The sequence below is a fragment of the Globicephala melas genome, chromosome 9 (assembly GCF_963455315.2).
Source record: "Globicephala melas chromosome 9, mGloMel1.2, whole genome shotgun sequence".
NCBI classification, from domain to species: domain Eukaryota; kingdom Metazoa; phylum Chordata; class Mammalia; order Artiodactyla; family Delphinidae; genus Globicephala; species Globicephala melas.
The window spans coordinates 54,461,211-54,488,645 of record NC_083322.1 but is presented as its reverse complement, the minus strand read 5'-3'; the positions used below and the strand labels follow the sequence as shown (position 1 = coordinate 54,488,645).

General features: G+C 42.1%; 2 protein-coding genes across 15 annotated transcripts in view; one reads left to right on the top strand and one right to left on the bottom strand.

The window, feature by feature from the left end:
* Nucleotides 1–27,435, top strand: part of MTERF1 (mitochondrial transcription termination factor 1) — a 606,108-nt gene that overhangs the window by 527,659 nt on the left and 51,014 nt on the right. For 4 of the 6 annotated variants that reach the window (XR_009565070.1, XR_009565067.1, XR_009565069.1 and 1 more), the window contains 2 exons: nt 11,528–11,631; nt 17,655–17,796. The gene's annotated coding sequence lies outside the window, so the exon portion shown is untranslated. Of the gene's footprint in view, nt 1–9,139; nt 9,257–11,527; nt 11,632–17,654; nt 17,797–21,798; nt 24,472–27,435 lie in introns of those variants that run through there. The other 2 variants (XR_009565071.1, XR_009565077.1) reach the window with 2 other exon arrangements.
* The window catches only part of CDK14 (cyclin dependent kinase 14), a 716,216-nt gene continuing 706,699 nt past the window's right edge, over nt 17,919–27,435 (bottom strand). For all 9 annotated transcript variants that reach the window (XM_070046334.1, XM_070046337.1, XM_070046335.1 and 6 more), the window contains one exon: nt 17,919–21,323. The gene's annotated coding sequence lies outside the window, so the exon portion shown is untranslated. The remainder of the gene's footprint in view (nt 21,324–27,435) is intronic.

Genomic DNA, 27,435 nt, shown 5'->3' with positions numbered 1-27,435 from the left:
CCCTGCATTGGCAGGTGGATTCTTAACCACTGCGCAACCAGGGAAGTCCCGGAGGAAGAGGTTTTAATCAAAGATTATGGAACTTCATCTCTTCTGAATCTAGATCTTTTTCTCACTCCCACATGCCTCCTTGAATAGTGTCAGGAATCTCTGCTCTGGCTTTTAATGTTTGCAGTATGATTTTTGAATTGACTGCCTCATGTTTCCTCTGTTCTATCTCCTGAGACAGACATGGGTCACTTTTGCTCCCCCACTGGCACTCAAAACAGCTTTCAACATCCCGGGCACCAGGAAATATCATGAAGCCCATTCAGAGTACTGACATAGCTCTGTAACTCTTCCTGGCACATCAAATGCAGTAAAAGCTATTAATAATTACAGAAGATATGCAGATTTGGATTTTTAAAATCAACCACAAAAAATGTTTTTACATAGAACAGACTAAATCCTAGCTATATCTAAAAAAGTGTTAATGTTATAAAGTATTTAGTGAAGCTCAAGCAACCAAAAGTTGTCACAGAACAGAAAAATGGGACATTAAAAAAATTAAGACAATTCAGCAAAAGGCCATATTCTGGTTAAGTGCAGGATCATAAATTCAAATACGATTTTTGAGATTCTCTGATCAAAAACAGGGCTGACCATCGGGCTTTCCCTTGCTATAATTAAGGCTGTCTGTTAGCCTGGCCACTCTGTATGATCACAGCCAAACCTTTTGGATAGAGGTGGCCAGATGTAACAACCACATCTATTGCCCTGGGAGGCTGAGCAGAAAGGAAGCTGTAGAGTTGCTAATTGGTAAATTTCATTCCAGCCTCAGCATTCTGTTGCTGTTGTAATTCCCACAATCGCAGCCGACAAAATTCCCCCTAAAACAATGAAGCATCTTTATTTCCTGCAGGTGAATCCAAAAGGAGCCCTTGTGGGAAATAGTCACCTCTGATGTCCCATTTACCGCAGAGGGCAACAGCGCTGGGAATCCTCTAAGGAAGCAACAGTGGAGATTTATGTTACCATCTGTCCCTGGTAGATTTAAATGTTTATGTCTCCACAGCCATAGGGTTTGGGCAGCAATATTGTTGATACCCAAGAAGAAAAGATGTGATTAAAATTAAGGGACTAAGAGCGGGAAGTTTATCTGATCCAATATGATATTTTGTCATCATAGCTTACTGCTTCTCTTTCTCTCTCTTTCTGCTCCACTGTTGACTTTTTTTTCCACTCATCTAGACAAAATCAATGATCTCGGTGATTTACCTTAGCTGAGTCTCTATCAAAACTTCCTAGAGTCCAAACAACACTTGTTAACTGTGGGAAAGAGAAAGTGAGCCAGGTGGTGTGGAATGAGCCCCCCCGGAACAATAGAACCTCAGCGTTCAAAACAACGTAAGGACACCACTGAAAAACTTTGAATGAAAACTCCCCCTCTTAGCTCCCTCCAAAGCTTTATGGATTTCAGTCGTTTCTCTTCTGGCCCCAGTACAGTAATCTCTGGATTATTCAAAGATTTTTCACATTTTCTGTACAATTTCTTTTCATATAAATTATTCACTGCATAAAAAATGTATATGAAATCTCTCCTTTTTTTTTCTCTGGAGTAACTCACTCTCCCTAAGGATGTGAACAATAGGATTTGTGTTTGAGCACGTTGTTAAAAATAAGTCTTAAGCTTTAGGAAGGAATCACGTGTGACTCAGTTAGTTCTAAAAATAAATAAATAAAGCCTGGGGAGAGTAGGGGGCAGAGAGAGAATGACTTAGGGGAAAAAGAACAAGCAACTCATTTTCACGAGTTGCAAGACATGGTCTAAATATAGAAGCGGAGACTCTAGTCATCTCTGAGGGATGAGCATCACTCCCTTGCACCACCCCCTACACTGAAATACACTTTCATTTGTCAGCCTGCAAAGAAAAATCTCTGCACCCCTAGAATTTCTCTACACTTGGAAAATTGATGGCACACCATCTTATAGCTATGGCCACAGAATCAAAACCTTGTAGGAAAGAGATTTTCTTGCCTTGAATGAGTGGGGTTGAAAACTAGAACATCTGTCCTAGAAGATGTTATTTTAGTCCCCTGCAAAACATTTAAAGCTAGACAAGTGTTTATTTAATTCTTTGGCATAGCAGGGTTTTAAAAAAATTAGTATTAAAAAACTACTTACTCAGGCTAAGTCAAATCCACGCATTAATAAGTCTTAGAGACTAGAGATGGAGGGCGTGCTGATTGTTGGCTACTTGAGGAGGGTTCTTTTTCCTTTGGGACAGTGGCTGCCTGGCTTGGGGACGGAGGAAACTAATGAGGGACAAAGAACAAAACTCCTCTGTATAACACATGGTTTCCTGTGAGGAAAGTGGGACGCCAGGCAGTTATCACCTCCAGATTCAAAAGCAAAGGTTTCCCAAGTGCTTATGGGGGATAACATGCAGTTGGAGATATTTTTTTTTTTTTTACATCTTTATTGGAGTATAATTGCTTTACAATGGTGTGTTAGTTTCTGCTTTATAACAAAGTGAATCAGTTATACATATACATATGTTCCCGTATCTCTTCCCTCTTGTATCTCCCTCCCTCCCATCCTCCCTATCCCACCCCTCCAGGCGGTCACAAAGCACCGAGCTGATCTCCCTGTGCTATGCCACTGCTTCCCACTAGCTATCTACCTTACGTTTGGTAGTGCGTATATGTCCATGCCTCTCTCTCGCTTTGTCACAGCTTACCCTTCCCCCTCCCCATATCCTCAAGTCCATTCTCTAGTAGGTCTGTGTCTTTATTCCTGTCTTACCCCTAGTTCTTCATGACATTTTTTTCCCCTTAAATTCCATATATATGTGTTAGCATATGGTATTTGTCTTTCTCTTTCTGACTTACTTCACTCTGTATGACAGACTCTAGGTCTATCCACCTCATTACAAATAGCTCATTTCGTTTCTTTTTATGGCTGAGTAATATTCCATTGTATATATGTACCACATCTTCTTTATCCATTCATCCGATGATGGACACTTAGGTTGTTTCCATCTCCGGGCTATTGTAAATAGAGCTGCAATGAACACTTTGGTACATGACTCTTTTTGAATTATGGATTTCTCAGGGTATATGCCCAGTAGTGGGATTGCTGGGTCATATGGTAGTTCTATTTGTAGTTTTTTAAGGAACCTCCATACTGTTCTCCACAGTGGCTGTATCAATTTACATTGCCACCAACAGTGCAAGAGGGTTCCCTTTTCTCCACACCCTCTCCAGCATTTATTGTTTCTAGATTTTTTGATGATGGCCATTCTGACTGGTGTGAGATGATATCTCATTGTAGTTTTGATTTGCATTTCTCTAATGATTAATGGTGTTGAGCATTCTTTCATGTGTTTGTTGGCAGACTGTATATCTTCTTTGGAGAAATGTCTATTTAGGTCTTCTGCCCATTTTTGGATTGGGTTGTTTGGTTTTTTGTCATTGAGCTGCATGAGCTGCTTATAAATTTTGGAGATTAATCCTTTGTCAGTTGCTTAATTTGCAAATATTTTCTCCCATTCTGAGGGTTGTCTTTTGGTCTTGTTTATGGTTTCCTTTGCTGTGCAAAAGCTTTGAAGTTTCATTAGGTCCCATTTGTTTATTTTTGTTTTTATTTCCATTTCTCTAGGAGGTAGGTCAAAAAGGATCTTGCGGTGATTTATGTCATAGAGTGTTCTGCCTATGTTTTCCTCTAAGAGTTTGATAGTTTCTGGCCTTACATTTAGGTCTTTAATCCATTTTGAGCTTATTTTTGTGTATGGTGTTAGGGAGTGATCTAATCTCATACTTTTACATGTACCTGTCCAGTTTTCCCAGCACCACTTATTGAAGAGGCTGTCCTTTCTCCACTGTACATTCCTGCCTCCTTTATCAAAGATAAGGTGACCATATGTGTGTGGGTTTATCTCTGGGCTTTCTATCCTGTTCCATTGATCTATCTTTCTGTTTTTGTGCCAGTACCATACTGTCTTGATTACTGTAGCTTTGTAGTATAGTCTGAAGTCAGGGAGCCTGATTCCTCCAGCTCCGTTTTTCGTTCTCAAGATTGCTTTGGCTATTCGGGGCCTTTTGTGTTTCCATACAAATTGTGAAATTTTGTGTTCTAGTTCTGTGAAAAATGCCAGTGGTAGTTTGATAGGGATTGCATTGAATCTGTAGATTGCTTTGGGTAGTAGAGTCATTTTCACAATGTTGATTCTTCTAATCCAAGAACGTGGTATATCTCTCCATCTATTTGTATCGTCTTTAATTTCTTTCATCAGTGTCTTATAATTTTCTGCATACAGGTCTTTTGTCTCCTTAGGTAGGTTTATTCCTAGATATTTTATTCTTTTTGTTGCAATGGTAAATGGGAGCGTTTTCTTGATTTCACTTTCAGATTTTTCATCATTAGTGTATAGGAATGCCAGAGATTTCTGTGCATTAATTTTGTATCCTGCTACTTTACCAAATTGATTGATTAGCTCTAGTAGTTTTCTTGTAGCATCTTTAGGATTCTCTTTGTATAGTATCATGTCATCTGCAAACAGTGACAGCTTTACTTCTTCTTTTCCGATTTGGATTCCTTTTATTTCCTTTTCTTCTGTGATTCTGTGGCTAAAACTTCCAAAACTATGTTGAATAAGAGTGGTGAGAGTAGGCAACCTTGTTTTGTTCCTAATCTTAGTGGAAATGCTTTCAGTTTTTCACCATTGAGGACGATGTTGGCTGTGGGTTTGTCATATATGGCCTTTATTATGTTGAGGAAAGTTCCCTCTATGCCTACTTTCTGCAGGGTTTTTATCATAGATGGGTGTTGAATTTTGTTGAAAGCTTTCTCTGCATCTACTGAGATGATCATATGTTTTTTCTCCTTCAATTTGTTAATATGGTATATCACGTTGATTGATTTGTGTATATTGAAGAATCCTTGCACTCCTGGAATAAACCCCACTTGATCATGATGTATGATCCGTTAATGTGCTGTTGGATTCTGTTTGCTAGTATTTTGTTGAGGATTTTTGCATCTATGTTCATCAGTGATATTGGCCTGTAGTTTTCTTTCTTTGTGACATCCTTGTCTGGTTTTGGTATCAGGGTGATTGTGGCCTCGTAGAATGAGTTTGGGAGTGTTCCTCCCTCTGCTATATTCTGGAAGAGTTTGAGAAGGATAGGTGTTAGCTCTTCTCTAAATGTTTGATAGAATTCGCCTGTGAAGCCATCTGGGCCTGGGCTTTTGTTTGTTGGAAGATTTTTAATCACAGTTTCACAGTGCTTGTGATTGGTCTGTTCATATTTTCTGTTTCCTCCTGATTCAGTCTTGGCAGGTTGTGCATTTCTAAGAATTTGTCCATTTCTTCCAGGTTGTCCATTTTATTGGCATAGAGTTGCTTGTAGTAATGTCTCATGATCTTTTGTATTTCTACAGTGTCAGTTGTTACTTCTCCTTTCTCATTTCTAATTCTATTGATTTGAGTCTTCTCCCTTTTTTCTTGATGAGTCTGGCTAATGGTTTATCAATTTTGTTTATCTTCTCAAAGAACCAGCTTTTAGTTTTATTGATCTTTGCTATCATTTCCTTCATTTATTTCTGATCTGATTTTTATGATTTCTTTCCTTCTGCTAACTTTGCGGGGTTTTTTGTTCTTCTTTTTCTAATTGCTTTAGGTGCAAGGTTAGGTTGTTTATTCGAGATGTTTCCTGTTTCTTAAGGTAGGATTGTATTGCTATAAACTTCCCTGTTAGAACTGCTTTTGCTGCATCCCATAGATTTTGGGTCGTCGTGTCTCCATTGTTATTTGTTTCTAGGTATTTTTTAATTTCCTCTTTGATTTCTTCAGTGATCACTTCGTTATTAAGTAGTGTATCGTTTAGCCTCCATGTGTTTGTATTTTTTACAGATCCTTTCCTGTAATTGATATCTAGTCTCATAGCATTGTGGTCGGAAAAGATACTTGATACAATTTCAATTTTCTTAAATTTACTAAGGCTTGATTTGTGACCCAAGATATGATCTATCCTGGAGAATGTTCCATGAGCACTTGAGAAGAATGTGTATTCTGTTGTTTTTGAATCGAATGTCCTATAAATATCAATTAAGTCCATCTTGTTTAATGTATCATTTAAAGCTTGTGTTTCCTTATTTATTTTCATTTTGGATGATCTGTCCATTGGTGAAAGTGGGGTGTTAAAGTCCCCTACTATGAAAGTGTTACTGTCGATTTCCCCTTTTGTGGCTGTTAGTATTTGCCTTATGTATTGAGGTGCTCCTATGTTGGGTGCAGAAGTATTTACAATTGTTATATCTTCTTCTTGGGTTGAACCCTTGATCATTATGTAGTGTCCTTCTTTGTCTCTTCTAATAGTCTTTATTTTAAAGTCTATTTTGTCTGATATGAGAATTGCTACTCCAGCTTTCTTTTGGTTTCCATTTGCATGAAATATCTTTTTCCATCCCCTTACTTTCAGTCTGAATGTGTCTCTAGGTCTGAAGTGGGTCTCTTGTAGACAGCAACTATATGGGTCTTGTTTTTGTATCCATTCAGCCAATCTGTGTCTTTTGGTGGGAGCATTTAGTCCATTTACATTTAAGGTAATTATCAATATGTATGTTCCTATTCCCATTTTCTAAATTGTTTTGGGTTTGTTATTGTAGGTCTTTTCCTTCTCTTGTGTTTCTTGCCTAGAGAAGTTCCTTTAGCAGTTGTTGTAGAGCTGGTTTGGTGGTGCTGAACTCTCTCAGCTTTTGCTTGTCTGTAAAGGTTTTAATTTCTCCTTCAAATCTGAATGAGATCCTTGCTGGGTAGAGTAATCTTGGTTGCAGGTTTTTCTCCTTCATCACTTTAAATATGTCCTGCCAGTCCCTTCTGGCTTGCAGAGTTTCTGCTGAAAGATCAGCTGTTAACCTTATGGGGATTCCCTTGAGTGTTATTTGTTGTTTTTCCCTTGCTGCTTTTAATATGTTTTCTTTGTATTTAATTTTTGACAGTTTGATTAATATGTGTCTTGGCGTATTTCTCCTTGGATTTATCCTGTATGGGACTCTCTGTGCTTCCTGGACTTGGTTAACTATTTCCTTTCCCATATTAGGGAAGTTTTCAACTATAATCCCTTCAAATATTTTCTCAGTCCCTTTCTTTTTCTCTTCTTCTTCTGGAAGCCCTATAATTCGAATGTTGGTGCATTTAATGTTGTCCCAGAGGTCTCTGAGACTGTCTTCAGTTCTTTTCATTCTTTTTTCTTTATTCTGCTCTGCAGTAGTTATTTCCACTATTTTATCTTCCAGGTCACTTATCCGTTCTTCTGCCTCAGTTATTCTGCTATTGATCCCATCTAGAGTATTTTTCATTTCATTTATTGTGTTGTTCATCATTGTTTGTTTCATCTTTAGTTCTTCTAGGTCCTTGTTAAATGTTTCTTGCATTTTGTCTATTCTATTTCCAAGATTCTGGATCATCTTTACTATCATTATTCTGAATTCTTTTTCAGGTAGACTGCCTATTTCCTCTTCATTTGTTAGGTCTGGTGGGTTTTTATCTTGCTCCTTCATCTGCTGTGTGTTTTTCTGTCTTCTCATTTTGCTTATCTTACTGTGTTTGGGGTCTCCTTTTTGCAGGCTGCAGGTTCGTAGTTCCCGTTGTTTTTGGTGTCTGTCCCCAGTGGCTAAGGTTGGTTCAGTGGGTTTTGTAGGCTTCTGGGTGGAGGGGACTAGTGCCTGTGTTCTGGTGGATGAGGCTGGATCTTGTCTTTCTGGTGGGCAGGTCCATGTCTGGTGGTGTGTTTTGGGGTGTCTGTGGCCTTATTATGATTTTAGGCTGCCTTTGTGCTAATGGGTGGGATTGTGTTCCTGTCTTGCTAGTTGTTTGGCATAGAATGTCCAGCACTGTAGCTTGCTGGTCGTTGAGTGAAGCTGGGTGCTGGTGTTGAGATGGAGATCTCTGGGAGATTTTCGCCGTTTGATATTATGTGGAGCTTGGAGGTCTCTTGTGGACCAGTGTCCTGAAGTTGGCTCTCCCACCTCAGAGGCACAGCACTGACTCCTGGCTGCATCACCAAGAGCCTTTCATCCACACGGCTCAGAATAAAAGGGAGATAAAGTAGAAAGAAAGAATTAGTAGAAGAAGAAAGAGAGAAAGAAAGGAGGGAGGGAGGAAGGAGGGAAGGAAATAAAGAAAGAAGATAAAGTGAAATAAAATAAAGTAAGAAAATATAATAAAGTTATTAAAATAAAAAAATAATTTTTAAGAGAAAAAAAAATAAAGAAAAACGGACGGATAGAACCCTACGACAAATGGTGGAAGCAAAGCTATACAGACAAAATGTCACACAGAAGCATACACATACACACTCACAAAAACAGTAAATGGGGAAAAAATCATAAATCTTCCTCTCGGAGTCCACCTCCTTAATTTGGGATGATTCGTTGTCTATTCATGTATTCCACAGATGCAGGGTACATCAAGTTGATTGTGGAGCTTTAATCCGCTGCACCTGAGGCTGCTGGGAGAGCTTTCCCTTTCTCTTATTTGTTCTCACAGCTCCCAGGTGCTTAGTTTTGGATTTGGCCCGGTCTGTGCGTGTAGGTCGCCGGAGGGCGTCTGTTTTTCTCTCAGACAGGACAGGGTTAAAGGAGCCGCTGATTGGGGGCTCTGGCTCACTCAGGCCGGGGGGGAAGGGAGGGGCATGTAGTGCGCGGCGAGCCTTCGAGGGAGGGGCCCGTAGTGCGCTGCGAGCCTCCGAGGGAGGGGCACGGAGTGCGGGGCGGACCTGCGGTGGCAGAGGCCGGCGTGACGTTGCACCAGCGTGAGGCGCGCCGTGCGTTCTCCCGGGGAAGTTGTCCCTGGATCCCGGGACCCTGGCAGTGGTGGGCTGCACAGGCTCCCCGGAAGAGAGGTGTGGATAGTGACCTGTGCTCGCACACAGGCCCCTTGGTGGCGGCAGCAGCAGCGTTAGCGTCTCACGCCCGTCTCTGGGGTCCGCGCTTTTAGCCGCGGCTCGCGCCGGTCTCTGGAGCTCCTTTAAGCAGCGCTCTTAATCCCCTCTCTTCGCGCACCAGGAAACAAAGAGGGAAGAAAAAGTCTCTTGCCTCTTCGCCAAGTCCAGACCTTTTCCCGGACTCCCTCCCGGCTAGCCGCGACGCACCAGCCCCCTGCAGGCTGTGCTCACGCCGCCAACCCCAGTCCTCTCCCGGCGCTCCACCGAAGCCCGAGCCTCAACTCCCAGCCCCGCCCGCCCCAGCGGGTGAGCAGACAACCCTCTCGGCCTGGTGAGTGCTGGTCAGCACCGACCCTCTGTGCGGGAATCTCTCCGCTTTGCCCTCCGCACCCCTGTTGCTGTGCTCTCCTCCGCGGCTCCGAAGCTTTCACCCTCCGCCACCCGCAGTCTCCGCCCGCGAAGGGGCTTCTAGTGTGTGGAAAGCTTTCCTCCTTAACAGCTCCCTCCCACTGGTGCAGGTCCCCTCCCTATTCTTTTGTCTCTGTTCTTTCTTTTGCCCTACCCAGGTACGTGGGGGGTTTCTTGCCTTTTGGGAGGTCTGAGGTCTTCTGCCAGCGTTCAGTAGGTGTTCTGTAGGAGTTGTTCCACGTGTGGATGTATTTCTGGTGTATCTGGGGGGAGGAGGGTGATCTCCGCGTCTTACTCTTCCGCCATCTTCCCCAGCAATCGGAGATAATTTTTAAAACAGAGACCTAACTCCCAGAATTTCAAGAAGACTACAGCCTTGGATTTTCTCCCATTGTACCAAACTCATCCAGATCAGTAAGCAAACGCATGCTAGGCCAGTGCCTGTAAGAGGTGCGGTGGTTTTAACACAAGGCTGCATATGATTTGAAACACCTCCCATCAATAGGCCTAATTCCCCTCCCTTTAAATATTGGGCTGGTCTTAGTGACTTGCTTCTAAGTAAGAGTAGGTAGCAGAAATGATTCTGTGTGGCTTTCGAGGCTAATTCATCAAAGGTGATACAGCTTCTACCTGGCTGTCTCTCTTGAGGTGTATTCCTTTGGAGCGTGGAAACCACCATGCCAGGGAAACCCCAGAGAGAGAGCATGTAGAGACAAACAGGAGATGCCTGTGGAGAGCCAGCAGTGCCGGCCGCCAGCCATTCAGGTCTTCCCAGCCCATGAGCCAGATACAGGAGCGCAGGAGCCCTTGATTTGGCTCCAAGCCCAGCGACCGCCGAGATCTCGAGCCAGAACTACCCAAACAGGCTGATCCCGAATGCTGGATCCACAGAAACCAAGAAAGAGAACACAACTGAATACTGTTTTTAGGCTACCAGTTTGGGGGGTGATTCGTTTCACAATAGATAAGTAGAAATATTTTGGTACCTAGAAGTGAGCCACTGCCATGACAAAACTTAAAAACATGCAGCAGCGGTTCAGGGCCTGGGTAGAGGGTGGACATTGGAAGAGCTTTGAAGAGGCTGTTAAGAGAGGAATTAAAGGAAAGCGAGGAAGGTGTGTTGGAAGCTGGAGGAAAGGATTCCCTGGTTATGAAATGGTGGAAAGTCTAGGAATACTTTCACCAGTGGTAACATGGAAAATAGAAAATGTACATAATATACTCATGATCCAGTAGGATTTCCAGGAAGAATGTTCAAGGCAACCTGATTCTTCCAGCTGCCCATAGGAAATACGAGAGGAAAAAGACGAGCTAAAGAAAGAATTGTTAACTATAAAAGAGCCAAGACTTTGGGTGTTCAAAAAATAAAACTATTCCTCAGTTTCATCTTCTCCAGATGGCAAATGCAGCTAAAATTAAAATATGTAATTTCTATCTAAAGATGAAGGCAACGGTGAAGAACCCTTTAAGACCTCAGCCAGATTTGAGGTAGTGCCGCATAGATTCTTTCAAACCATCAAAAGTCCCTCGAAAGATATGAAAGGCATGCCTTTTAGATGTCTCCGTTAAACAGAAGTGCTTATAAAAATCTTAAGGGCACAGTCCTGCAGTAGCCTTAGAGGAAGTCTAAGGTAGAGAAAAGCTTATCTCGAGATTTGAGATAAGCTTTGGATGGATTCGATGTTTGTTTAATGGAGTGAATCCTAAGAAGATTGATGAGAAACAAAATATTAAGGAGACTTGTACTAACGAAAACATTGCCAGCTCAGACTAAGAGGGACAGAGGGTATAAAATGAACAGAGGTTTTTGGAATCCCAAAATTCTATGGGAAAGAAGCAGACTGAGAAAACTACACAGCTATAAAAATTTTATAGAACAGGAAGGATAATTCAGGGGGAGGCAACAAGAGCCCAAAGAATGAAGTCAAGAGCCATGGAGAATCATTCCTAGGGAACCATACTGAGCTCTAATCAAGGAACTGGCAACATGTGCCTGGCTGGATTTCAATTTCAGAATTGCTGCAGACTGATTACCTGATTGTTACAGATTCAGAAATGTCTGTAGTGGCTATCCTATGCCTATCCCACCAAAGTATGTTGGATGCGGGGAGCAAATAACTTGTCATTTTAGTTCACACATCTTCAGATCAAGAACTATACTCAGGAAGCTTTAATTGTGAATCTGTACCTACAGAGCCTCGTCTGCAGCACCTGAACCTGATTTGGATGATGGGATACTGGACCTTGAGTGTGAGATGGATGCTGTCCAGATGAGATATTTGGGAGTTCAAGGAGCGGGTGAGTGTATTTTGCATGTGGGATCGGGATCAATATATATAACTTATGGTAAGCAGGCAGATTGTTGTGGTTTTAAAACATATCCCACAATTTTTTGACATTCTTTCCACCAAAAGGTGGAGTCTAATTCTCCTCCCTTTAAATATAGGCTGGCCTTCATGACTCACTTCTAACAAATGGAATGCAAGGCCATAACAAGCAATACACCTTCTACCTGGTTCTCTTATTCTCCTGGTGCATGTGCTTTGGAGCCCTGAGCCACCATATTAACTGAGGTGCTCTGCTCTAGCTCTTTTAGCTCCCAGCTCTCTGGGTCTTCCCAGCTCTGGCATCTGCTACGTGAGTGATGAGCCTTAAACGTGACCCCAGCTAAGCCACCATCTGACTGTAGTCTCGTGAGAACCTCAAGCTGGAACCACCCAGCTGAACTGCTCCTGAGCTCCTGACCCATAGAATTATGAGATAATCAATGACGATTGCTTTTTAAGACACTAAATTTTCCGGTGATTTCTTAAGCAGCAAAGATAATCAGAACAAGGGGTCACCAGTCATGTTTTATTCTGTGTTAATGGGAATCTCTGGAGTTTTTCAGCAAGATGGTAACCCAGGATGCTGTGCAAACTTAGCTGTCAGTGTTGGTCGACATCTGCAGGCTTTGTCTGGGCCACTCTGTGTCTCACTTTTCTCTCCTCTTCCCTGGTTTGCTACTTTCACTTGACTCCAGGTCTTGACTTCATTTGACACTAAGCTTCAAGACGAGTCCCTAATAACATGGTGCTCTGGCTTTGCTAATATCGTTTGGACGTTCTGATCTAGTTCACCCTGGGATTTCCCCCAAATATCGCCCCGATGTCCACTTCAGCACACTTGTGCCCAAGATAGCAAACAGAGGCCCCGTCCCTTCCCATCCCAGATCGTCTCTGCATTGTGGGGATATGGGAGACACACACATCCAAGCTCTGTTTCTACCCCATGCAAACAGCTGCCTCTTGCCTATTCTCTAGTGTGGGCTCAGAAGGTGGGGCATGACCCCAGGCTTCCCAACAAATCCTCTGCCCGACCAAGTGGAGCAGAGGGTAGAGGGGAGACTTGAGAGGGAGGAAAATAGACTGGTTAAGAGGTTATGCATCTAAACTTCCCTAGAGCGATCATCACCGTGGATGACCGTCAGAATCACTTCAGGAGATTTTTAAAAGTACACATACCTGGGGCTTCCCTGGTGGCGCAGTGGTTGAGAGTCTTCCTGCCGATGCAGGGGAGATGGGTTCATGCCCCGGTCTGGGAAGATTCCCACATGCCGCGGAGCGGCTGGGCCCGTGAGCCATGGCTGCTGAGCCTGCGTGTCCAGAGCCTGTACTCCGCAACGGTAGAGGCCACAACAGTGAGAGGCCCGTGTACCGAAAAAAAAAAAAAAAAAAGTACACACACCTTGACTGCCACCCCTGTGGCTGCGATTCAGGAGAAATGTTCAGAAAGCTCCCCAGGTGATTTTGGTAGTCAGCCAAGTGTAGGAACTGCTTCAGTGAACTCCTTGAGGAGATCTTTTCCTCTGTGGTTTCCCTTTCTCCCATAGAGCCAGGCCATACCTTGTATATAATTGCATGTCATAGCATTCAGTATACGTGTAGTATATTCACATTGTTTGCAGGCTTCTAAACCCTTTCTTAGGATGGTAAACTGTATTCAATCTCACTTGTTTAATCTGTATTTATCCTTTAATCATCGATTTATCTAAAAAAACCCACTGTTAAACGCCTCGGTCACCATTTTCAGGCTTGAGGAGATAGAGATTGTAAAAAGGCCTGTATTGTTACTATTTCCAAAGTGATGTGGGAACATGGAAGAAGGAGAAACTGTTTTGAGGGGGAATTCTGGGATGTTTGGCAACAGAGATAGTTTTGGAACAGGGCTTTAAAAGGATTAATGGGAACTTGTTTGCTCGAAAAATGGGAAAGGGCATTCCAATCAGATGGAACAGTGTGTGCAAAAGAACAGGGGCACGTAGAGGTCTGGGATATCCAGGGATCAATGGGAAGTTTAGGACTTGTGCGTGGAGAGGTACGGGATGAGCCTGGGGAGAAAGAGGTCAAGAAGCAATGCTGTGCTGGAAAACAGGCTCTCTTTCAAAAACAAAACAAAAAACAGCAACAAAAAACAAAACAAAACAAACCCCAAACCAAAACCAAAATCAAAACCACAAAGGAAAAAAAAAACCCCTGATATGTAGAGTTTGCCAATTTCTGTGGTGTAAATACTCCCATCTGATTTCAAGTTATTAACGATTTAAGAACTGGCTCACAAAATTCCTAGGTATACAGTTGGTTCTGGTGGCCTGGTATCAGCTAGTTCCAGCACATGACTAACAGGAGGCAGATCCTTTAATTCCAAGAGATGTGCTGAAACAATTTTTTGCCCTTCCCCTTACGATGTCTGCTTCCACAGGATCAGAGTAGAGTGGGCAGATGAAATGCCCCATGGACCTGAAAACTCACAGTGGCTAATTCTCAGCCTCCTATTGCCCACCGGCAGTGCCCTTAGACCCAGGCAAGAGGGAGCTCTCTTTTGGTTCCCATGTTTAAAGGGCCTGGCTCTGATCCTCAGCAGGCATAGCCCTCCTCCAGAGAATGAGGAATCCATGGTGCCATGCCCAACAGGAGCCAATCTCCCCCACTTCTATTCATAGTCTCCAGATGCCTGGGACCCTGGAATCCTCTCTGCAATTGGAGTCTTCCCCAAAAACCCCCTCCATAAGTGTATGCAGCTGATACCCGCGGGCTGGCCAAGGAGGGGCTGTTTGCCACAGGTACGGACAGAGTGTGGATGCGGAGGGCAGGGCAGGGTGCCCACACATATGTATGCTACACGCCGCCAAGTTTTGGTGAACTTAGAGGAGTCTGAGAATTCTAAGTGCAACCCTGGCTTTTCTAGGTCATTATGAAGACATATTTGTCAAGGTAAAATAATAGAATTTATTTAACATTTTGTCAGCTGGATTTATAGTTTGAAATATTTAGCTATGTGGTACATGGGCTTCCATTTTGGCTCTGTCCTGGGCCTGGCAACTCTCAGGGGTGGTCCTGGCCTAACCCCATTACCAGGGCGCATTCTAAGCCAAGGTAAGCAAACAACAGCCCCCGGGCAAATCCCTGCCCACTGCCCGTTTTTATACAGGCTGCGAGCTACAAATAGGTTTTACTTTTAAAATAGCTTTTAAAAATCAAGAGCAAAATATTTCATGACCTGTGAAAATTATGAAATTCAAGCTTCGGTGCCCCAGAAGTTGTTTAATTGGAACACAGCCATGCTCATTCATTTATATATTGGGCATGGCTGCTTTCACACTCTGACAGTAGAGTGGGTCGTTTTGACAGAGACTGTATGGCTCAGAAAGCTGGATCTATTTACTATCTGGCTCTTACAGCAAGTTTGCGTGCCTGCTCCCTGGAGGAGCAGACAGACAGGAGGAAGGCAAGAGGCTAGCAGTTCTCACGCGAGGTGCATGAGAGAAACACCTGTTGAGCTCCCAAACAGACCGGTGCCAGGGACCCACCCTCAGTATTTCTCGAAGGAATTGGTCTGGGGTGGAGGTGTTTTCAAAACTTCCCCATGATTCTAATGAGAGCCGGGGCTGCTAGCTGCTGGGCTAAGGGGATTGGATACCAGAGGGTTTGGATTTCCCCCATGTTGGGCAGAATAAGGGACTTGTGCCTGCTTGCCCCAGGGATCCGCAAGGTACCCAGTTATTCGATTTGTTTGAAGATGGCGAGAGGGAAGAGAGTCATTGTTTCACACTGTAGTAGGATGTATAAGCTAAGTTGCATTTGAACCTAAATCCTTGAACCGCTGCTTCAAACATATGTCCCTGGATGTCCCCAGCATTGTCTGCATCTGTCAGGCAGGCACACCTTCGCCAGGACCCCCGCTGGGTCACTTCTCAGGATACACTCCAACTGGGAACCCTTACCCCATCTTTGCAGCATGCCCTCCGTAATTATTGGTGGTCTCACAGGGAAGGAGAAAAAAGACGACTCTATCAGAATCCCATTCTCCACCGGCACAGTCAGCACCATTGGCAGAGGCTGGCTCTGGGGCTGCAAGGCTGCTCCGAGCTATTATTGTGCCTGGCTCTCTCTCAGCATGACTCAACGCAGACAATATAGCACACCGAGAGCATGGGGGATGAACAGTAAATACGAAGCCTTGGATTTTTTTTTTAATCTTGTCAGTTTTCTCCTGATTTGTGTCCTTTATCCTAGCCCCCTCTGCTGTATAAGCTTCTCAAAGCTAATGCCCATAACGCCACCACCCACTGGTAGCAGCAGGCTGCTGGGCCACGGCGGGGTCCTCATGGCGGAGCTTTACAATGCCCGCCATTCTTCAGCGACGGTACGCGTTAACCTAGTGGCACCGGGTTGCTCCGACACCTTCCCCTCTGGTTTCTCTTTCCTCTGGGGGCCAATGGCAAGGCTGGGAGTACCGCCCTCCTGACTCTAACTGCTTGCCTCTGCGAGCACACACCACATGCTCCAACCTGGCAGAGCTGGAACAACGGCCCTGCTGAAAAAGAGCAAGGCAACCCTGGGCAATTATGGAGCTGAGAGTTGACTGTCATCTCTACTTCCACATTAAAAAAGTTAGAACTATTTCTTCAAGCTATTTCTTTGGCCTCTGGTAGATACCAGCCCTCCACCTCCTCTCTTTTCTCAAGAGCTAGTGGGATTAAATCAACCCAGGGGTGCGGTCAAGCCCACCGCCGAGGCTGCTGGAAATGATGTCAGCAATGGGCATCTGCGCTACTGTCACTGAAGTGGGACGATGGCATACATTTTGCTCCCTTGAAACAGCTCCAAGGAGCAAGTTATGCTTTTGACATCTTTCTAGTTCTAATCAGTTTCCAGGGTCACTTGTGGCTCCCATTTAAGAAATGTGCCTGTTATCTCTACCTTGGCTACCACGACGTCTGCCTCTACGCCATCTCCTATCTCAGAATCCACTGGTGGTGGCAGGGCTGTGTGGAAGTGCACGTGCCTTTGGCATAGGTGACTTGCTGCTTTAGGGGAGACAGCAGGGGCTGGTGGAGGCTGGAGATGCGGTGGCTCTCACGAGCTTTTGTGGAATGCAATATACATCAACTGAGAACACTTACATTCGGTTCTGTGAGTGTCAGCTTGTGAGGGCTTCCAAACTAGGAAATCACAGAGGTTATAGGAAAGGAGCAAGGGAAGGGAAACCTGAGGTGGGTGCTGCTGGGGTGAGGGTCTGTGCAGGGGGTCGTAGGTCTTCTTAACATGAGATATGAATTTTGATTTTTACCTTCAAGGAGAAACATTTTAAAATCACCAAATAGCATATCTAGAAGTTGATGACTGTATCTGGTATGAACTTTATTATCCATTGATGGGGCTTTGTTTGGGGTTATGAAGCTGACAGATCCAACAAGAAGAGGTGATGATAGAAATGAAACTGGCCTCCCCAAGTGGCACTGTCCATCCCAGCGCGGCTCCCAGCAGTGCTGGGTCAGGTGCAGGCGCCCACTAGGCCATGTTCAGGGAAATGTGCTCAGCTCCGAGAACACTAACGCTTCTGGCAGAATGTCAGCGTGCTCAGGCTTTGATTTGTGTTCAATGGAGGGTAACCTACTCACCTCATCTTAGTATATGTGCAAAAAAAAAAAAAAAAAAAAAAGGAAGAGGCAATAAAAGATACTAGTAAGATTGTCATTAAACAAAACCAGATTGGCTCCAATGCACAGAACATGTGGTGAATGTCAGTAAGGAGCTGGGGGAATTGTGAAGATCTTGGAGCTCACAAGATTTGTTTTGCACAACCTCTAGTCCTTTACCTGCATTCGGCATAGCAAATCAAGCAAAGGGAGGGTTTAACAAATTTCTGGAACATGCCAGCTAACTCACTCCTTCCCACATCCAAGAGCATTGTGTGTTTCGTCTCTTGTTTGCATTCTTTTTTTTTTTTTTTTTTTGCGGTATACGGGCCTCTCACTGTTGTGGCCTCTCCCGTTGCAGAGCAACAGGCTCCGGACGCGCAGGCTCAGCGGCCACGGCTCACGGGCCCAGCCGCTCCGCGGCATGTGGGATCTTCCCAGACCAGGGCACGAACCCGTGTCCCCTGCATCGGCAGGAGGACTCTCAACCACTGCGCCACCAGGTAAGCCCCTCTTGTTTGCATTCTTTAAGAATGGTTGTGTCTAAGAGTTTTTAAGACAGTGTTTCTTTGATGGAGTATATGGTGTTATTTGGTACCCACCAAGAAGATGTAACAAGAAAATGTACAGAGATTCTGCTATACTTTATTCCATATCATGTTACAAGAAAACGACAGTGACAGCTGACAAACCATTACGTCTTTCATAATACAGACAAATTACAATTGGTAACAAATATGCAACATGTATTATTCCATTCTCCTTACTATGTGTCATTTTGAAGTATAATAATTTTCTGAATAATGCTAGCTCATTTCTTAGGTACCAACCCCCTGTTAGAAAGTACACATCTCAGTGTATCATACAAAAAAAAGATAAAAGAAAAATTTTTTAAATCCACTCCCAACTAGAGAGAATGTAGATTTTGTATGTGCCTCTAAAATATGCTGCTGTAGGAAGGGAATGAGAATAGGAGATTGCTTATTTTATTTGAATTTTGTTTGGTTTGGTTTTTGGTGTATGAGAAAATTGCAAGGCAGTAACTTATATGGTTTCCTCTGCCTACAAGCTGGTAAGGGAGATGGGAGTTATATGCAATTATGCAGCATATTCCTATGTATAGGGGCAGGCAATAATCTACCCCAGTATGTACAGCCTAAACATCCTCTTATATAACAAAGATTACAAAACCAGTAATATTCACAGATGATTATCTTGTATAGACGCATTACCTAGGGTATTGATTACACTGGCTATCATGTACACACTGAGGAAAGGATACCAAGAGACCTTGCTTTCTCCACAAGCCTGGAGGCTCCTCTGGAAACTCTTCTCGTCACCCTTGGGAGGTAGAAATAGCTTCTCATCCTTGTGTCAGGGGACGGACAGCCACTCCCGCCTTATGCCCCCGTTTTTTTTATCTGAGCACTGCAAACATTTTTTTTTCATGTCCTATGTATCTTGTATTTATTTTTAAGTCAACCGAACTCTTCCTTTAAGAAAATGGACATGAAGTCCCAAGTTGCCTTTCAAAATACTGTGTGTGCAGTGACGTCACACGGATACAGCTACCATGCTAACGTGTTCTAACTATTCCAGCTGTTTGAATTCAAGCTACTCCTTCATATAAAAATAATCTCACAAAACATTCCAGTGCTTTCTCAATAGAATAGTAAATCTGTTCATGAACACAGTCTGTAGTGATTTTCATGGCTGTCCTCAGCGAGAGGAGGGAAAAAAAAAGAAGAAGGTGTTCGCAAATGGGAGAGGAAAGAGACAGACAAAGTAAACTTTGATGTTCTGCACCAATGGCAAGCATGGGGAACCTAAAACCTCCTAAATGAGACCCTTCTGAGACATATGTCTCTGTAATAAAACATATTCCCCCCCCCCCCACTGAGAAGTATTACGTTTCATTTCCCAAGAGAAGCTGCCAATGACAGGGGCATATATCTCTGAATAACTCTAACATTTCTAATTGAAGTCTTTAAACATTAAATATTTTCAAAATTTCAAGTTAGAAAGCTTATTACATAGCAAGACTGAATCATCATCAGCCCTTGGTTTAAACTTCATTAAGTACAAAAGTTATGCCTCTCCCCCAAATGAATAATTCAAAATAAATCACAGGAAAGGCCGTTTTTTGATTGCACGTAAAGTTTTCTCTCCACATTTACTTTAAGAAATCCTAATGTAAATACATGTTAAATCAAAATACCTCTAAAGACTGCCAAAGAGTTGGAATGTATGAAAGGAGAATGGGAAGTATTTCTAGGTAGTGAACAGTAAGCATTCTGGCCTTGGATAACTTTTCCACTCTTTAAAATCAATCAGTAAATAATTCCTCGCTTAGCACTTAGAAGCTTACAATGAATACTACTTTGGACAAGATGGATTGTGACCTGACATCTATACTCACACCCCACTCCAGGGGAAGTACTGTTTTAATGTTTAGAAATTCTGGGTCCAATTTCCTAGGTATACTGGGTGACTATAGAAAAGCTTTTCCTTCACCTGACTCTCAGGGAAAGTTTTTGTCAAACTGGCTCATAATTCCTACTCTTGATCCTAGAAAGTGCGACACGTTTCAAGTTCTCAGCCTCTCCTCCTCTCTACTAGGAAATGTAAAACAATGTACACGAAGGTATTTCCATAAGAACTGGTGTCCTCAGGAGCTAGGTTTCATGCTCGAGATGAAGTTTCCTAGCTGCCCCAGTGTTATTTGGGGTCTGCAGTGAGGCCTGCCCCACCGGGAACAGGCCTGCGCCAGGCAGCTCTCCCTCTGGATCAAAGCACGCGCATGCCCAATCCACCTTCCCCTCCACGTCACATACTCGCCTTCATCCTCCAAGGTCTCTCCTAAACAAGGGAAGCCGGGCCTTTCCTTTTTCCCTTTTCCATCTTTAAAGCAAGACTCCTGCCTTGTTTCTAAAACCTGCATCCGAACAGTTATTCCTGGAGACTGCTTAAAGTTAGGGTACCCAATGATGCCTTCCAATTAGCCTGGAATGTTTAGAAAAATGTAGTTCAAAGGTGTTTTGGTGTAAATGAGCAAATTTCAAACTCTGGATAGCTCTGTAATTTGCTTTTTAAATGTTGACTAGTAAAGACAGCATTCAGGGCTCATCTAGCAGATACAATTCTTTTGCACCCGTGCTTTAAACAAACATTCTGTTCCTCACTCTTTTCACCATTTAGAAAATACTCACAAAGCGTAACAAAGTGGATGGAAAAAAATAAGATGTTGACAAGACCCAGAAAGCATTTAAAAAGCTACCTCAATTTCTAGAGGTTCAAAAGGAAGTGATTTATCCCTGTCTTTGTTCTTAATGCTTCATATTTGTTTCTTCACTTCCAACCTGCTCGGAGAACAGTCATGCTATGTGGCTTGAAAATGCTAAGCAGATTCTGATATCCTATATAAGTGTGCAGTTATTTCCAAGAAAAAAAACAGAACAAAAACACACATTTGCCAATGTCCTTAAAGAGACAAGTGGGGTCCCATGGCCAGGGACCAAGGTGTCAAGTTAGTCAGAGAACATGGGTGTTTTTTTACCTATAGTTTTCCTTCCTGGTGGTTGCAAAATGTGCATTGCCCTCAAAGAAAACACACATTGTTTTATGCCACTATGTGGCTTTCAAGTACAGACATTACTGAAGAAGTGTGAACACTGAGTGTGTTGTCTTAATGTATTTAAGACATGGCTGGTGAAAGCATAAAAACCTTTACAGAGACGCCGTGGTGCAGAGGGAAATCAAAAAAAATCAAACACAAAAGACTGAGAAGAATACATGCCATGTATCAGTAAGCAAAACTTAATCTTCACATAGTTCTTGGAAATCACAAGGTATCCAAATGCGTGCAAGGTTTTAAATAAATTGCAGAGAAAACAGGTCTTGCCAGCTTCAATTTTCTTGTAAGTGAAATCCACCACAGGGAGTGAAAGGAGACTGATCCGTGATTCCCTTCGTATTATTGGCCACTTCATTAATGGTTTTTTTTCCTTCCCAGAATGATGACAACTTAATCCTGGAAGGAGGAAAAGAGAAAATTGTTATATGTTAAAAACAAAACAACCAGAAAAACCTTACATCATTCATTTTTCCTAAATTACATGAGACATCAGAATTGGTCAGGCCAAAGTGAGCCTATCCATTCTTTCCACAGTGGCCTCGAGCACACATGTTGGAAGCAGAGCAGTCTCCTTAACCAAAACAGTCCTTATAATACGATAAACAAATGCTCTGATTGCATTTTCTACTGTTAAAATAATTTAACTCCATGAATTTAAATGGTCTAACCTCCTCTTGGATTATTTAGAGAAAAAGAAATTCAGCAAATTTCCTTCCCCAAATCATTAGCACTAATACTGGTCTTAATTAAATGCCTGTAGCATCATACAGACCATTAAAAGGATGTATCGTGTTCATTTTTATGAACATGAAATAGAAAAACGGATCACATACATGTTTTTAAAAAAATCCAGCTGTATATCATTCCACAGTGCCGATTATCAGACCGAGTTTCAGCAGAATGAAAATTGGCCCACGTGACCTGAATTGCCAACCTCTTCCCAACATCCTGCATACAACTGCATTTCCGATGATGCCTGCTTAAATTCGGTAACTACTTCCATGTGAACGGTTCAAGAAGAAAGAAGGAATGTTCACTCTGCTTCTCTCTCCGTTTCTTTTTTGGCCCTTAAGCATTTTCATTGAGTTTCTAGGATGGGAAAATAATGTCTTGCCAGGAAGGGTGAAAAGAAACACTGTCAGGGTCAAGTCGCACAGCCCAGAGATTCGATCCATCAGCTCCACTGAATCCCAGAACCAACTCATTATCTCAGTTTAGAAGCTTGAGGTCACTGAGGCCTGGTCAGGCCTGCTTGTCCCCTTCCACACTGCCACACAGGCATCTTCTCTGGCAGACAGGGAACAGTGGTCTTTTGTCAAGACTTTGCAGTGCAGTTGCCCTACTGCTGCCCTTGCAGGCTAGGGTACCAAGCACATCACCCCTGAATGGCACTACCTTGACCAAGGGAGCAACAAGTTCCAATCTTACAGTTAAGAACCATTAAAACAGCATCCTCTCCACCCTCTTAACTCATTTCCCCCACTTACTATGATGATTTTTGGAAGGTTAACCTTCCACCCTTTTTTAAAAAATTGAGGCTAAATTCATATAAAATTAACCATTTTAAAGCATATAATTAACTGGCATTTAGTGCATTCACAGTGTTGTGCAACCATCACTTCTGTCTAATTCCAAAACATTTCTGTCATCCCCAAAGGAGACCTTATATTCTTTATTTACATATCTTATATGCTTCATTCTCATTCTTCTCTTGCTCCAGGCTCCTTGGCAACAGTGAATCTGCTTTCTTGTCTCTGTGTATGAAATATCCATTCATGAGTTGATGTATATTTGGGTTATTTTCACCTTTTGGCTATTGTGAATAGTGCTGCTATGAACATTAATGTACAAATATTTGTCTGAGTACCTGTTTTCAATTCTTTTGGGTAACACTTGGTAGTGGAATTGCTGGGTCATATGGTGATTCTGTTTAATTTTCTGAGGAAACTGGCAATCCATTTTCCACAGTGGCTGCACCATTTTATAATCCCCCCAGCAATATACAAATGTTCTAATTTCTCTACACCTTTGCAAACGTTTGTTATTTTCTGTTTTTTTGTTTTTGTTTTTTCTTGATCATAGATAGCCTAGTGGGTATGAACTGGTATGGCACTGTGATTTTGATTCACATTCTCCTAATAATTAGTGATGTTTGAGCTTGTTGGCCATTTGTATATTTACTCGAAGAAATACCTATCCAAGTCCTTCGCCCAGTTTTAAATTGGATTGTCTGTTGTTGAGTTGTAGGAGTTTTTTTTTAAAATATATTTTGGATATTAATCCCTTGATTTGCAAATATTTACTCCTATTCTGTGGGCTGCCTTTTCACCGTATTGATAGTGTCCTTTGATGCATAATTTTAATTTTGATGACGTCCAATTTATCCATATTTTTCTTTTGTTTCTTGTGGGTTTTGTGTCACAAAGTTAAGAAGATTTTCCCCTATTGTTTTCTTCTAAGAGATGCCAGCTTTTCCAGGAAGCCTGCCCACCCTGGCCAATCAGGAGTCAGGGTTTGTCCTGACATCTGCTTGCCTAGACACAGAGTTCCTACAGCCACGCCCGAATGAACTAGTCATTGCCTGGCTCTCCTCCACTCCACCACTTTAATCAGTAGGATGCAGACCTGGCACCCAAGCCTGACCTTTTTGAACTACAGACTTCATGTAGTCCCTGTGGTCTGAGGGCGTTTGCTGTGAGGGAGCATGTAGGGTGGCAGGTGATTATATTCTTGATTAATCTTGGTTTTGTTCGCCATTGTGTCCCTAGAGCATAGCCCAGACCTAGCTCAGGTAGTCAGTAGACAGTTGTGGAATGAACAGGAAGGGGAAAGGTAGAATCTGAGAACTTGGGAGTGGAGTATGTTCTCAGATGTTATTCCCTCCTGGCATGGTGACCAAGGGCAAATGCTGTGCCTATGCTCTTGCTGAAAGAGCACAGTGCTGGGAACAGAGGTGGCCATCCACAGATACACTACAGGCTGAGAAAGGTGGGTATTAACACCTTCCTGTAGGTCAAACATTTTTTTTTTTAACTCCATGACATTCTATTTGAAAAAACTGATTTGATTTTCAATATATCTGATTTTATGTAACCATATGTGCGCACCATCACCATAGCATGTTACTTTCCTATTGGGTTGATTTAAGACTTTCTTTTAGTCATTCCTGGTGTTTGTCCTTGCCTTTGCGCTGATTCTTTGGGTGTAATGTCTAGGAGAATCATGTACCTAACCCAGGGCATAAGCAGAGTTGGATAATAAAGGATAATACAAAATAACAGTAATTGGATAATAAAATGTGAACAGAGTGATTATGAGATGTCTATTACTTAGGTTTAGGTTCAGACATTTAATGAAAGGAGCCAATAATACGAAAAGAAGGGAGATGCCGGTGAGAGCTAGACCCTTTCCCATCTCTGTGAGCAGCTGAGCCCAAACTGTGCCCACTACCCTGCCTAATATTGTTCACCGGCAGCATGGGATGTCCTTTCTTCCTCCTTGGGTGGCATCAGCATCTGTTTCAGTTTTCAAGGACTGCATATGAGGTAGGTGAGTTTACTGCTAGAAAAATTCTTTAAAATCTAAATGTAATCATGCATTTAACAGGTGGGGATATAGGTGGAAGGAGAGGGCACACAACATTCATAGGGAAGCAAAGTATAATAGCAAAATCCTTCCTTACATTTAATTGATTATTAAAATGCACCACACACACAATACAAATGAAACAATATAAATTATAAACTATGTGCACGTCAACTCCTAGGTATATAAACCATAAGATTAATGGATGCCATTTATATCTTGCTTTCTGTTTTTACACTGTTCTTTCTCTAGAAATGAATGTTTTAAAGAAGAAATTGGATTTTTATTGATAAAATCCTTATTCAGAAATATCTACATAGAGCTTCTCAGCTATAAATATTAATTAATTGGATTGCTAGTACCCATAATGCAACTTTGTTCTGACCCATGTGCCCTATGAACTAGATATTTTTTGGATTCAATTTTCTTAAAACCAACTGTCAGCATCATGTGATGGAGGAGATGAAAAATGAAAATGAGCAGCCCTGCTGTGCAGGTGGGTGACCTGTGGGAGAGAGTCTGCCTGGTAGGATTTTTACACGAACCATCAGACACAGACCAATTGATTAGATCATCCCATACCCGCCACCAACTAGGCTCAAGAGACTAATTAGAGAGAGTACTGCCTGCGCAGGCACCCCATTGACACCTAATTTGCTCAGCCAAAGCCTTTGGGGAAAATGTATTATCTCTGCAGCTGCACTTCATGCATTTCTGATTTGAGGCATAAGCAAGGAGTGCTTCATCACTCTTTTGAGCAAACTGAATGTAGAAGCCCTTAAGTGCTAAATGCAAGCAAACAGACCCAAATTAAAAATGGGCCAGGCTCTTTCTAATTCCCTCTGTGCTCCCTGTTAAATCTCTATGTGTACACATACACACACCCTTACACATACACAAACACACGCAGTTTACACGCCAGTGGGACAACACAGCCCAGTACCCCAGCTCAGGGTGCTTCCATGTAATCAGATGGTCTCTCTTCTGCTGGCCTACTTACCCACTCTCAGGTTTTGTGTTTGTTTTACTCTTTACTTTTTTAACCCTGCTGCAGCACTGCCCCTCCACAAAGTATTCTTTTTTCTACAGGAAGACTCTGGCCCCCCCCCCTTTTTTTCTCTCTCTAAGCCTCACTGGAGAGAAGTGATTATTTTGCTTCCAAATTAAAACAACTGTAGGTTTTCTTTCATGGCCTAGATTGTGAACAGGATATTCACCAGGATGTATGTGAAGCTACACATAGGGTAGTGTTGGGTAATCCGCTCATTTCTGTTTGAGGGACTTCTGTGTAAACCTAACAGAAAGGGAAGCAATTTGATGTAAATAAAGCTACCGCCCAGTAGCAAAGACAGTATAGAATTATAAAATAGTTAACCTCTCTTCAAGAAAAACAATGTATATTATTTGACCACCTTTAGCTTTTATCTGTTTCTAACCTAGAATAAAATTAACTCCACATTTCCTTCTTTTCAAATGTGGAACCCAAAAGACTGGTATATAAGGAGGAATTTAAAGACAGGTGTATAATTAATCACATGCTTTAAAAAAAAAGGAAATAAAAATGAAAAATCCAGACAATATGGAAAAACTAGAGTATCTCTGTGCCAAATCTAGTGGCTAGGGGGAATGAATTTCCTTAATGCTGGAAAAGGAAAAAAAAATAGGACCTGCTGCTATGGTGTGTTTTAGAGTGGACTTAATGATTTTATGCCTTTCCACTCCCATATTGGATGAATTATTTTACCCATGTGTTCTGGTAAATTACAATTCTGCTTTGTAATCTTCATGTTTATCTTATTCTTAAGAATTCGGTGAAGATTCTGCTCATTTTAGCTGTCTACTTTTGAAATCAGCATTCATTGTTGTCCTAAATTGGGTATTCAGGTAGTCAGGATTCCAGTGGCCACTGGAGTGACTGTCTTTCTGAAGGTGTATAAAGAGTGGTTGCAGGGGAGATGTTTGAAAATAGTTTAAAAATCAGGGCCTTAACTAACACACATAACCGTTTACAGAATTTATTCTGAGTTGGTGAAAGAAAAAGTCCAGAAAGCTTCTTTTCCCCAAGTATCATATTAATAAGACTTCACTTAAAAGTATCCAGGAAAAAAGAACTACCAGACTGTGTGAGTTTGAGTTTGCTTAAAATACTAATCAATATTCAGGCAGAATTTGCTAGAAAATTAAGTCCACATATAAGATTGCTAAACCCCAAGCACCTAGGCAACTACAAACCTCTCTGAAGTAAAAATATCATGTATATATACAAATATATACATATATGACACATATACTCACATATACTCATTTCTATATATAATCAAATTTTATACTGTAGATTTGACATGAATGTTGGACTGAAAATGATACGTTTTAAACTTCATAATGATTTTCAAAAATCTGGGGACGGCTTTATTTCTTCATTTTTCTGTGAGTTTAATTATGTTATGATTTGGCTAGAAATATAGGTTTTCTTTGAGAACATCTGAAATCAGTGTTTTCCAGTTGTTCTGACATTGCATTGAAGCTCCTCGGGGGGTGGGGAGAAATGGGATGAAACAGAACGAAGTAGAAAATTAGTTAAACCTACTTCTGTTACTTATTTCTGATTTATGATAATCATGCTTCTCCCCCCCAGAAGAGAATACTTTGAGACCAGCAAGAGAATATTAATTAATTAAAATGAATGCAGAAATAGTCGGGCTTTGTTTTAAGCTTAACAGAAGGTCCATCACTCAAATAGCCCAAATCCTTTAAATTGAAAGCTGTTTGGTAACATCCATATGGGTGCACAATGCACTAATTGCAGCGACTCTGCACATTTTAAGCTTCTTGCCAAAGTGGTGATCATAATTAAAAATTTTTAGGCAAAGCTTTAAGTCTAACATTTCAAAACAAAGCATTTCTTATACAAGGAGACCAACTT